The sequence below is a fragment of the Chinchilla lanigera genome, unplaced genomic scaffold (assembly GCF_000276665.1).
Source record: "Chinchilla lanigera isolate Chin_1 unplaced genomic scaffold, ChiLan1.0 scaffold00066, whole genome shotgun sequence".
Classification (NCBI taxonomy): domain Eukaryota; kingdom Metazoa; phylum Chordata; class Mammalia; order Rodentia; family Chinchillidae; genus Chinchilla; species Chinchilla lanigera.
The window spans coordinates 312,093-324,341 of NW_004955467.1; the positions used below are offsets into that span (position 1 = coordinate 312,093).

Sequence of the window (12,249 nt, forward strand, 5' to 3'; positions counted from 1 at the left end):
GAAGGGCGACGGCAGTGTTGGCTCGAAGCCCGGGGCGCCGAGGGAGCGGGCGCGGCGGCCGGGCCCTTGCCGCTCTGCCGCCCTCGGCGAAGGGAGAGCGAGGCGCGAGGCAGCAGCCGCGGCCCGCGCACGGCTCGATGACCCAGCTGCAAAGAGGCAAGGATTTTTTTAACTATATATATATTTTTTGAAGAAAGCCAGGTTATATACGAAAGGTTAGAATTGAGGAAAAATCTCCCAGACCAGAAGTAATCACTGCTAATATTCCGATGAGTTGTATTTCTCCAGATTTTTACCTGCCACGCATACCAAGAGTTTTAAATTTTCAATGGATGGATCGCACACAGACAGGTAAGCTGAGAATAGTGTATCAAGGTGTATCCAGATCAAGAAAAAAAATCAGGGGCCCGGGATTTAATTCAGTGGCACAGTGCCTGCCTGGCAAGCTCAATGTTGTGAGTTCGATTCCTGGTACCAGGAGGGGGAGAAAAAAAAAGGAAGAAAAAAAATCAGCATTCCCCCTTCTGTTCACTCCAAATTCCTTTTGGCTGTTTGTGACAAGATCTCGATATGTAGTAGAGGCTGGCCTTGAACTCACTGTGTAGCCCAGGCTGGCCTGAACTCTCAGCGATCCTTCTGCTTCTGTCTCCCAAGTGCCGGGATCACAGGTGTGCACCACCACCCCCAGCCCAAATTTGCTTTTAAAATGAGATTATATTGCCGATAACATTTTGATAATTTTTTTTTTTTGGCCTGTATATTTGAGTGAATGCTTTTCCCTGGCACAATTTTAAAGGACTTATTGTCCCTCAAAGTCTCTTTTTTTATTCCTCTTAGTAAATAACCTATTAAGAAAACGTCATACATGAAGCACTACCCTTGTATGTTTAAAGAATAGGGAACATTAGTCTTAGTAAATGCAACCCCCACAGAGCCTGGTGCCTTTGAGAGGAAGAAAAGATGGAGAACGGGCCCTCCTCCCAGAAAGGAGAGAGGACCCTAGCAGCCACTGTTGCTCACAGAGCAGCTTGTGGGGTGGAGAGGGCTCTGCTGACTAAGGTCAGCGCTGCAGAGGGCTCTACGGCTGCATCTGACAAGTCAAAGAGCAGAGGAGTCAGGGCAGATTTCTGTGTTTGTGCTCAGGTGTCAAAAAAAGCAGGTATTGGGGAGGAACTGGGAATCCAAGGTGGCCATTTCCAGGCTGCTGGCAAAGCAGGGATCAGAGGTCCCTATCTCTGTCCTTAGGGATGAAGTCTACCCATCCTGCAGTGTAATTACCGGTTCCACCACTTCCAAGACTTGTCGCCTCCCTGCTGTGTTGTTTGACCCATGGTGAACTGGACCTGGTGGGGACAGGAGCAGGACAGCTGGCGGTGGTGTGTGGGCCCCAGGTCCAGGTTAGTCACCCTCAGCCTTCCTCCTCTTCTGCCTTTGAAGAGATCCGGCAGCCGCCACGCAACCGCTCCACTGTGCTGAAGCCAGTACCTGTCAGAACTCAAGAGTCCTGGATCTCCTGCAAGGGGTGCCCTACACTCAGACAGAATGAGTGGCACCACTTTTAAGCTCCTGTGTAGATAGATGTTCACGATTTACCTGTGATGCCCTGGCCTCTGCTTTGGAACACACAACTGAAGCTACTTTGTGTTCTGTGCTGTGGACATACAGCACAGTGATGTGATCCAATAGAGGGACTGTTCAGTCAGGCGACTTACAGATGCAGCTGGAGCAGCTCTTTGAAGGCTGGCTCCTGCTTGCCATGAGGAGAGGGAAGTGAGGGAGGCAAGATGGGTTAAAACCCATTAAAACTTGCTTATCAGAGATCTTTGCTTTTTTTTTTTCCTTCAAATATTGCATCATTTGAAAGTTTATCTCTACGGCTAAATTCTTTGGCAGCCCCTGAATCCTGCCAGTGGAGAGTGCTTGTATTAGTCATTTATCTGTCACTGGATCAAAATATCCAACACCCACAATGATTTATCTGGCTCACAATTTCCAGTGGGTTTGATCCAGAGTCATCTGGCTCCAAGGCAGAAATGGCATGGTGGAAGAGCCTGGCAGAGGACAACTGCTTCACCCCATGGCAGCCAGGAAGCAGATAGACAAGGGAAGAGCCAGGGACAGGAGTGCACCCTTCCAGGTGACACCCAGGGACCCATTTCCAACCAGGCCCCAACCCCTACCTGATGGAGACCACAATGAAGCAGCCCTGAGCAGGATTTAAATTAACTGATTGGCTTTTTATGTTTACTTGTGAATCTGTCCAAAGCTTAGGCCGCTTGTCTGGAGGTAGGCAACAGACTCATAGTAAGTGAACCTCTGTGAGTCACTGATCCCTACTAAAACCTGCAATGGTGGATGAACCATGAAAGCCTCAAAGGGACTAATCCACTGATGATTATCAGACCTCCATGATTCAATTACCACCCACCTATGAGTGCATGAGGTTTGGGGAGACATCCAGATATAAACCATAACACACTGTGACACTCCATTGCTCCTTTACAAGAGGGATGCTCCTGGAAAGTGGTGACTTTGGGTTAATAATATCCCTTAGTTATTGTGAGCTGATCAGGTCCACAATCTCCCAAACAAATGTATGGCAAAGGCTAAATAAGAAGAGGTGAATGGAATGATTTCAGGGCTCCAAGAAGATCAAAGCCCTCTCACAGAGTTCGAGATTTTCTCAAGGCTTAAGACCAAGACCTTCTCTGGGTGGCCCATATTTATTTGGTTTTCAGAAGAAGGGAGGGGAGTACTCAAGAAGGGCAGAATCACTCAAGGACTTCTCCAAGTAAAGTATTAAATTAATCCTTAATAAAGTGTAGTGAATTGATAACTGGGGGTCAATTTATAACCCCCAGCTGAACTGAGTAAGTATGGTGCTGGGTGTGGGAGGCCCACCTGAGGATTGTTGCCGGCAGCATAAGAGGCTGTTGGGAGCTGAGAAAAGGCTGTTGGGAGCTGGTAGAAGCTGTAAGGAGTTGTTGGGTTTTTTGGAGGCGCTTGTCGTGCTGGCTTTCCTGATGAACTTGGCTGTTTTCATCCTCTGAGGAGCTTGGGACCTTGTTGGCACTAAGTATAACTTTGGTTCACTTTGGGGGAGCTCTGGTCCTCACTTTGAGCATCATTTCCTGGCTCCAGAGGGGAAGATGGTACATGATTGGGCCAAGACCCACACAGAATCAAACCAGACCTTCTGTCACGAGAGGAATCTTTATTGGGCGGGAGAGCGACACGGCTGACTGCCCAGCGGACTAGGACAGCCCCAAGGTGAGCAAAGCATGGGGATTTTAAGCTATTTTCTGGGGAGGGTGTCCATGGGCCAGAACATTTTCAAGGGAGGGTGTCTGTGGGTCAGAACAGCCCAAGCGGGGGTAGTTGTTCATCAGAGTTGAACGTCTGGTCCTGCCAAGGCGGATGAGGGTGAGGTTGGCTTTTGTCAAGGGGAACTGAAGGGGAACAGGTGAAGAGGAAGGAGTTTTCATTATTGAGAGTTTAAGTCCCCTGCAGGGGGAGGGGGTGCGGGCTGCCTTATGACTTATCACTACACTGCCAGTCTGCTGGAGAAGGTTGCTGTGCTGGCTTTCCTGATGGAAACTCAGCTGTCTTCACCATGGGAGGAACTCGGGACCTCACCGTTGCTGAGGATGGCTGTGGTACATTTTGGGGGAGCTTTGGTTCTTCTGAGCGTCGCTTCCGGGCTCCAGTGCAGTTTCCTCAGCCTAGCACAGCTGCTAGCACAGTTCCTTCATCCCACTGGCATAGACTTCCTAGATTGCACCACTGACCTTTGGGCCTTCCCAGTGCAGATCCGTGAAACAGGCCTGCATGAGATACTGTTATGGGCTGTGGGCCTCCAGTTGGATTCGTGGGAGGCATTGTTGAGAGCTTTAGGTATTCAGCTGGACTCATGCAGGACATTTCTGTGGAATCCAGGCCCTCAGCTAGTTTCCTTGGTCGTAGTGTGTGGACAGATTTCCTGCACTGTCTTGTATATCGTTCTTTGGGTGACTATTATAAATAATCTTGTAAAATATGTGTCCTGTATTATGTTGTTTTCCCTTGCAAAAGTATCCCCCAAACTAACACATAAAGAGTAAGTTAATCTACCAAGGAGTGAGATACCTGAGGCTATAGTCTTTATCTAGTTGCGATCAGATCCAGGTGTCCGTGGCTGTGATCTTGTCTTATCCTTTGAGACTTTCAGGTTTCATCCACCATTACAGGTTTAGTAGGGATCAATGGCTCACAGAGGTTCACTTACTATGAGTCTGTTGCCCACTTCCAGACAAGCAGCCTAGACTTTGCACAGATTCACAAGTAAACATAAAAAGCCAATTGGTTAATTTAAATCCTGCTTGGGGCTGCTTCATAGTGCTCTCTACCAGGTGACTTTGCTTTGAAAACTGGGATGCTGAAGGTAGGCAGCTGGAGGCTGACCACTGACTGCCTCCTTGTGGCTGGACAGCGAGTTCTTGGAAGAACTGAGGGGCACATGAAGCACCTGTCGTGCCATTCACTCCACTTTCTTATTTGTTTCTCTGTTTCTCACCCATCCCTGATGTCCTACTTAAAGCACCCACCTCAGCTATGAGTGAGTCGAACCTACACCAGATTCCTGGGAGAAAAGACTCTGAATCAGCTTCTCCTGCCCTTCCTGCCCCTTGCTAATCTCCTTCCTGACAGAATGTTGCACTGTGATAAAAAACAAACAAACAAACAAACAAACAAACAAACAAAAAAAAAACCACCTTTTTTTCTAAGTCCTGACACCGGGTAACTATTCCATTCTTTAAAAGAAAACCTACCATTGAAACTAGTACAACGTGTTTTCTTTTGGATACTGGATTTAAAGCTAGGGCCTCACACTTGCTAAGCACATGCTTTATCACTGAGCCACACTCCCAGCCCCAAATTTCTTAAATTTTTACCAGAAATATCCACTAGGGGGCAACATGGCCTTCATCAGAACCCTAGGTAGAGAGCAGGTCTCCCCAAAGCGGCACCCCCTTGATTGACAGACAGTCTGCTCAGAAGCCATGATAGGGACAGAGAAGTGGAATCTGGCTGCTATGAAGAGGTAAAAAGAAAAGAAGGAAGGGAGAGAGGAAGGGAGGGAGTGTGGAAGATCACCTGGGCGACTCTCCTTGAAGGAGGAGCAGTTGTCTCCATTTTGGCTGAACCTGACCCTGTTTCCATATATTGATGTGTGCACAGCTGGCCAGGACCCTTTCCTTATCCCTTCAATTGGCTTTAAGCAGTGCATATCAGTCCAGCTGAGGTGCTGATGGTAATCTCTGAAGAGGGCAGGCATGTTTCCCTGGAACCCCCTGTTGTTCCCTTGTGTGAGTCAGGATGAGGAGGGATGAAGAGCCAGTGCTCCACACTGTTGGCTGGGATGAGCCTGGAGATAAGAGGCTGTGGCTTCCTGGGGCTTCAAAGATCACACATCAAAGCTGAAGCACTGACCCCAAAACATTAGATACTATCTCAATTGTGTTACGCAGATTACTCTTTCTGCAGATCCTTCTCTCTGGTATTGCAGGGGTGATTTCAGGCCTCCTACCTGGCCCAGCTCATGGCACTCACCTACTTCCCGCCATTCTCATAGTTACTCATCCTCAAGCCACTCCTTTCTTCATGAATGAATAAAACCCAGTTCGACCTTGGGTGGAGAACTTTGTTCCAGTTAGCCATCATCCTGGCTGAACTTAGGACCCCTTGGCTCCTCACAACTACAGATACACCTCAGTGTCTTTATTCTCTCCATGGGTTGCACTGAAGGTGGTAGATTAGAATTAACTCGCTAGAATTCCAATAACTTTTCCATGGGATCACAAATGGAAACTTCATAGGCCTGGATGAGGACTGGGAAGGGCTCTCTACAAAGGAGGCGGGGGCAGGAAAGGAGGAAGGATATGGACAGCTTATAAACTTTAGGCATTTAGGTTTTCATGATGACTCTGTTGGATGCCAGCTGTTCATTGCTTATGCTGTGGCCCTTTCTTAGAATAGAAAAGTGCAGAAGGGTTTACCAGTTAAACAACTGCTCCGTTTCCCTCTTGGTCCTTCTTCCTTTTGATATTTCTGTAACATCTTGGGCTTTGATTTTTCTGAAGACATGGTTCAGTTTAAACCTACATAAATCTGGCTGAGTGGACTGACCTTTAGTAATCTGTGCTGTACTTTGGATCTGAATTGTCCCCCAACAGCCATATGTTGAAGGCTTTTTTCCCAAATGGTGCCATTGGAAGGTGGAGTCTTTAGGGTGTGGGACTTAGTGGAAGGAAGTTAGGGGCAAACCCTTCCAGGGGATATTGGACCCTGGTCCTTTCATCTATCTCTCTGCTTCCTAGTCACCTCATGGTGACCTCTGTCACATGCTTTCCACAAGCCCAAGGCAACAGGATTGTATTTGTGATCCATTGCTGTGACAACACTCCCAATAAAATCAACTTAAAGAGGAAAGATTTATTTGAGTGCATGGTTTAGAAGTCTCAGTCCATGGTCATTTGAATGAAGATGAGATGTTGGGCTTTGGATCACTGATTGCTTGGCTGGCAGAAAGGCCCCATCTCTGGTAGTAGATGGAGCATGTATACACCCTGGCATGAAATATAGGTCCAATTGAAATGAATAGACACTTCTCCAAAGAAGAAGTACAAATGGCCAGTAGGTACATGAAAAAATATTCCACATCTTTGGTCATTACAGAAGTGCAAATCAAAACAAAACTGAGATTCCGTCTTACTCCAGAAAGAATTGCCATTATCAAGAACTCAAAAAAAAAAAAAAAAAATAGGTACTGGCAATGTGGTGGGGGGGGGAGGGAAACTTCTGCATTGTTGGTGGGAGTGTAAACAAGTACAATCATTATGCAAATCAGTATGAAAATTCCTCAAAAAACTAAAAACAGGCTGGGCATGGTGGAGCATGCCTGTAATATCCACACTCAAGTTAGAGGCTGACACAACAGGATTGCTGGGAGTTTAAGGCCAGCTGGGGCTACAAAGTGAGTTCAAGCCTAGCCTGAACTATATAGTGAAACTCTGTCTCAAAAAGACAAAAAAAAAAAACCTTAAAAACCTAAAAGTAGACATTCCATTTGACCTATACCTCTTCTAAGTATCTTTTCAAAAAAGTTAAAGACATCATATTACAGTGATACGTGCATACCCATGTTTACAGCAGCACAAATCATAACAGCTAAATCTTAGAAAAGGCCTATATGCTCACCAACAGATGAGTGGGATAAAGAAAATGTGATATTTATATACAACAGAGTACCACTAGGCTATAAAGAGGGCAAAGGTGGGTCATTTGTGGGAAAATGGATGTGCCTTTAGTCTATGATGCTAAGTGAAATAAATCAGACACAGAAGATTAAATATTGCATGATTTCCCTTATATGAGAAACCTAAAGAATAATATTATAAAGAGCAAAATCAAAGATAGATGGTAGGAAACAAGGAGACTTTGTAGAGCTGAGAAGGAGAGCTGGGAAAAGGGAGAGTGGGGAAGGAGAGGAAGAAAAAGGGATCAAGATTTGATATGAATTTGTATTAATCCTCCAATCTAACAAAGGAAGTATAAAAGATTTATATATTGAAAATTATAGTATTCTGAAAAAAGATTGAAGAGGATGTCAGAAAATAGAAAGATATCACTTGGTCATGGAGAGGAAGAACCAACATAGTGAAAATGGCCATACTCCCAAAATTGTTATACAGATTTAATGCAATCCCTATCAAATGCCATTAGCATATCTCACAGAAGTAGACAACATACTTCTAAAATTCATATGGAACCAGAAGAGACCTAGAATAGCAAAGGCAATCCTGGGCAACAAAGACAATACGGAGGTATCACAATCCCTGACTTGAAATTATATTGCAAAGCTAATGTGATAAAATCAGCATGGTACTGGCAAAAAAATAGACCTGAAGACCAGTGGAACAGATTAGAAGATACAGACACAACTGCAAACACACTCAGCCACCTTATCTTTGACAAAGTGGCCAAACATGTTCGCTGGAAGCAGATAGTCTCTTTAATAAATGGTGCTGGAAACACTGGCTTCATACATGCTGAAGACTAAAACTAGACCCATGTCTATGACCATGCACTAAAGTCAAAATGGACCAAAGATTTAAATATTAAAGCAGAAACACTAAATCTACTGGAAGAGAAAGTAGGTCAAAATCTTGAAGACATAGGGGTGGGCAGACAGTTCATGAACAAAACCCAAACTGCACAGGAAACACTTCAAAGAATCAACAACTGGGATCTCATCCTATTAAAAAGCTTTTGTACTTCAAAAGAAATCACAAATAGAGTGAAAAGACAACACACAGAGTGGGAAAACATTTAAGCTGACTGTCGCTCAGACAAAGGACTTCTATCTCAAGCATATAAAGAATTGAAAAAACTCAGACCCCCCAAATTCAAAGACCCAGACCAAAAATGGGCATCTGAGATGAATACACACTCAGATAAAGAAATCAAATGACAAATAAATACATGAAAAAATGTTCAACATTGGTCATTTGAGAGATGAAAATTATTTTTTTTGAGAGATGCAAATAAAACAACACTGAGATTTCATCTCACCACAGTAAGAATGGCTACCATCAAGAAATCAACCAATAACAAATGCTGAAGGGGCTGTGGGGAAAAAGAAACTCTTCTCCACTGTTGGTGGCAATGTAGACTGGTGCAACTGCTGTGGAAATCAGTCTGGAGATTCCTCAAAAAATTAGGATTAGAGCTACTATTTAACCCAGCCATTCCCCTTCTGGGTATTTTCCCAGGCGAATTAAAAACATTATGCCACAGCGATATATGTGCACCCATGTTTACAGCAGCACAATTTGTCATAGCAAAATTTTGGAAACAACACAATGCCCATCAACTGAGGAGTGGATAAGAAAAATGTGTTATTTTTATACAATGGAATATTACTCAGCTATAAAGAAAGACAAACTCAAGGCTTTTATAAGTAAATGGATGCAACTAGAGACAATACTCATAAGTGAAATAAATCAGACCTGCATGTGTAAACACCATATTGTCTCCCTAGTGTAAGAACCTGAAAGAGTAAACAAAAGTGAAAGATACAATAGATATTGTGAAAGGGAAAGAAACTGCTTAATAGGAAAGAACAACTGGGATGAGGGAAAAGAGAAAAGAAAGAAAGAAGAAATGGAAACATATATATATATATACATACACGTATACACACACAATAGCTAAGATAATTGTACTACTAATTTCCAGTGGTTTATTGAAAGGAACAGTTAATGTTTAATTGTTTGAGCAATCGTATACCTATATCTGGTAATCTGAGCAACGATTTTGAAGATAACAATAAATAATACAACAACCATTATTGATTTCCTATCATCTTGTCTGAAATTCTGTATCATTTTTATAGTTTTTATTTTGTTTTGGTTTTGTTATTTTGTTTTAGTTCTTTTCCCTTTAAAATAAAGAATTTGTATTAATTCTCTATGATAAATGCATTTAATATGTATCACAAATATGTACTAATTTAAAATGTTTTCAGTAAAGCAGAGGTACAATTGTAAGGCTTGTTGGCTAACTGGCCAACTATTAGGGTTAAATCACAAGACATGGCTTGGCTGGGTTAGTTTAAAAGGCAGAAGTGGGGTTGTGGTCCTCCGGAGCTCACCCATGCAAAGCATCAGGAACCGGAGTAGTCAAGTGATGTGGTGTGCCAAGGGCTGGGAGAAACATTGTAAAAGATGGAGCAGCTCAGTTTGGAAGCACTTGCCTGGGATATAAGATCATCCATCCTGAAAATAACCCTAGAGTATGGTACACGCGTGAAGCGACCTTAGCACCCAGAAGCATGGAAGAAGTGATCACCCCACTTAAAGGGAGGTAAGCCAGCCCCAGCTGCCATGGCACATGGTGGAAGAAGGAATTAAACAGCTCAGTGACATGAGTGTATTCCCGTGGATAACACCATGTAAACTCAGAAAACTTGCCAAATGTCTTTGCTCCAAAAGAGATGGTTCCAAAAGATATGATCCTGACTAACACAGCCAGGAATTTGCCAGGGAGGAATCCCAGCTCCCCAGGAATGTGGCATAATTCCACTTCAATTACTCCATGAAAATGGTAACAGATGTGCATATAAAATCTTGTACACAAATGTTCATAATGCCTTTGTCCATCATAACCAAAGTAGACCCAAGTGTCCATCAGCTGATGAAACGGTGACCAAAACATGGTCTATCTGTACATGAAATGTAGTTCGGCCACAAAGAGGAACCTGTAAAGGAGAACAGGCAGTCACAAAGCACCACAAATACATGACTCCATTTATATGGAAATCTTTAAGGGGCGAATCTATAGAAAGAGGACTAGTGGCTGTGGGAGTGGGAAATTGGAGGAGTGGAGATAGAAGCTCACAAGGTTTCCATTAAGGCCATGAAGACATCCTGTGACTGATTGTGGCAGCGGCTGTACCACTCTGGGACTAAGGAGAAACTGCTGAATGTGTACCTTGCACTGATGAATTGGATGGGATATGAATCATACCTTAATAAAGCAGTGACATGGCCTGGAACTCCTGGCCCTGCTGAGCCCGGTCAAACACTATCTGCCATACTTGATGCCCTTGTACCTTCCATCCTCTGCTCGGACTTCGTTCCTCAGTCACTGGAGATCAGTTTACTTCTCTTCCTTGTTCCTGCCTCAGTAACCCGGAGTCAGCTTCTCCCTCCTAGGAGTTCTCATATTCTCTCTCTCTCTCTCTCTCTCTCTCTCTCTCTCTCTCTCTCTCTCTCTCTCTCTTTGTACTGAGAATCAAACTGAGGTCCTTATGCCTGCCAGGAATGTGCTGTTCCACTGAGCTATCTCCCCAGCCCTAGGCCATATCTTAGCCTCTTCCCCAGGTGGACCTCTCCTGGCTGCACAACTGGCCTCCAGTCTTCTGCCCCAGCTCTCCACAGAAGACATCCAGTCTTCCTGTGTCTTTGCTATACCTTTCTCCTTGCTGTCCTCCATAACTTCACAGGCATGTGGCTTGCCAGAGCAGCAATGAGTAGCAGCTCAATCAGGGCAAGAGCAGTGTCTTTTAAATTTTTTCGATCACCATCACGCTCACTGTTGCACACAGAAAGCACTTCATAAATGTTTGTTGACTGAAGCACCTGCAATAATCAGAAGCAAGTCCATGTAGCCATTCAGGAAGTTTTCAGTCATCTCACATCAGGCGCTGGTAGAGTCACTGGTCTGGGTGCAGAGACCACTACCATGAACAAAACAAAAGCATCCATCCTCACAATACATTTTACTGGTATATCTATTGTACATGCACATTTATTGACTTATGATTAAATTTAGTGATATATGTGTATTTTTCCCATTCTTGAGAAAAAGGATTTTCCTAGAGGAGTAAATGACCGTAAATATTCATGGTTGCCATACAAAGGATGATCAAAATTCAGAAGGGGTGAATTGTTAAAAATTTATTACAGCAAAAGATACTTGCCATTCATCCCCCTCAAAATACTCCCCCTCACTTCTAATGTTACAGCAAAAATGGACTGAACGCAGGAAGACATGGCACCGAGGAGGTCTAGGAGACAGCAATGTCATTACACCAGTGGGCCTACCTGGGATGGCTCCCAAAGAGTCAGAGCCCCATCTGGGGAGGTTTCAGGGCTTTTCAGGGGAGAGCAAGTGGGAGGTACATCAACGGATTTGGTGCATTATGATTGGTGGGTGGAGTGACATCATGGGCTGCCAAGGGTGTTAAAACATCTCAGGTTACATTGCAAGGCCATCAGTTACACATTCACTAAAGACAGGGGTCACACAAAGGAAGAAATGCTCTGTTATCAGGCTTGCTCAGGCATGCCTGCTTGGTTCTGGTGGGCATTTTTGGGCGGCCTTTATTTAAAATTTCAATTCTCCTTCACTAACACAGTTTTCCATCATTCTTGCCAGTGTCTGAAGCAGTCCTAGAAGGCCCCTTTCATATCTTATGAAATATGACAAAAGAAAAAATAGTTGTAAGAAGTAAAAAATGTTTAATTTGTCCATATTTCACTAATAAACTATAGAGAGCCCTTCCCAGTCTTCCTCATGGCCCAGGAAATTTATATTTGTATCCCATGAAAAGTATCCCATCCCACCTCATCCTGGCTCACTTGGAGCAACAGGGGGTCAGGGAAATATGCTGCCACCTCCAAAGGCTACCATCAGCACCTTGGCTGG

The 12,249-nt window shown here is 44.2% G+C and overlaps 1 long non-coding RNA gene across 1 annotated transcript in view; it reads left to right on the forward strand.

Moving 5' to 3' along the window:
• Positions 1–15: 15 nt before the first annotated feature.
• LOC102028732 overlaps positions 16–12,249 on the forward strand; it is a 13,760-nt gene continuing 1,526 nt past the window's right edge. Inside the window, exons 1-2 of the long non-coding RNA XR_263322.1 lie at positions 16–351; positions 3,142–3,270. This is a non-coding gene — a long non-coding RNA (uncharacterized LOC102028732). The remainder of the gene's footprint in view (positions 352–3,141; positions 3,271–12,249) is intronic.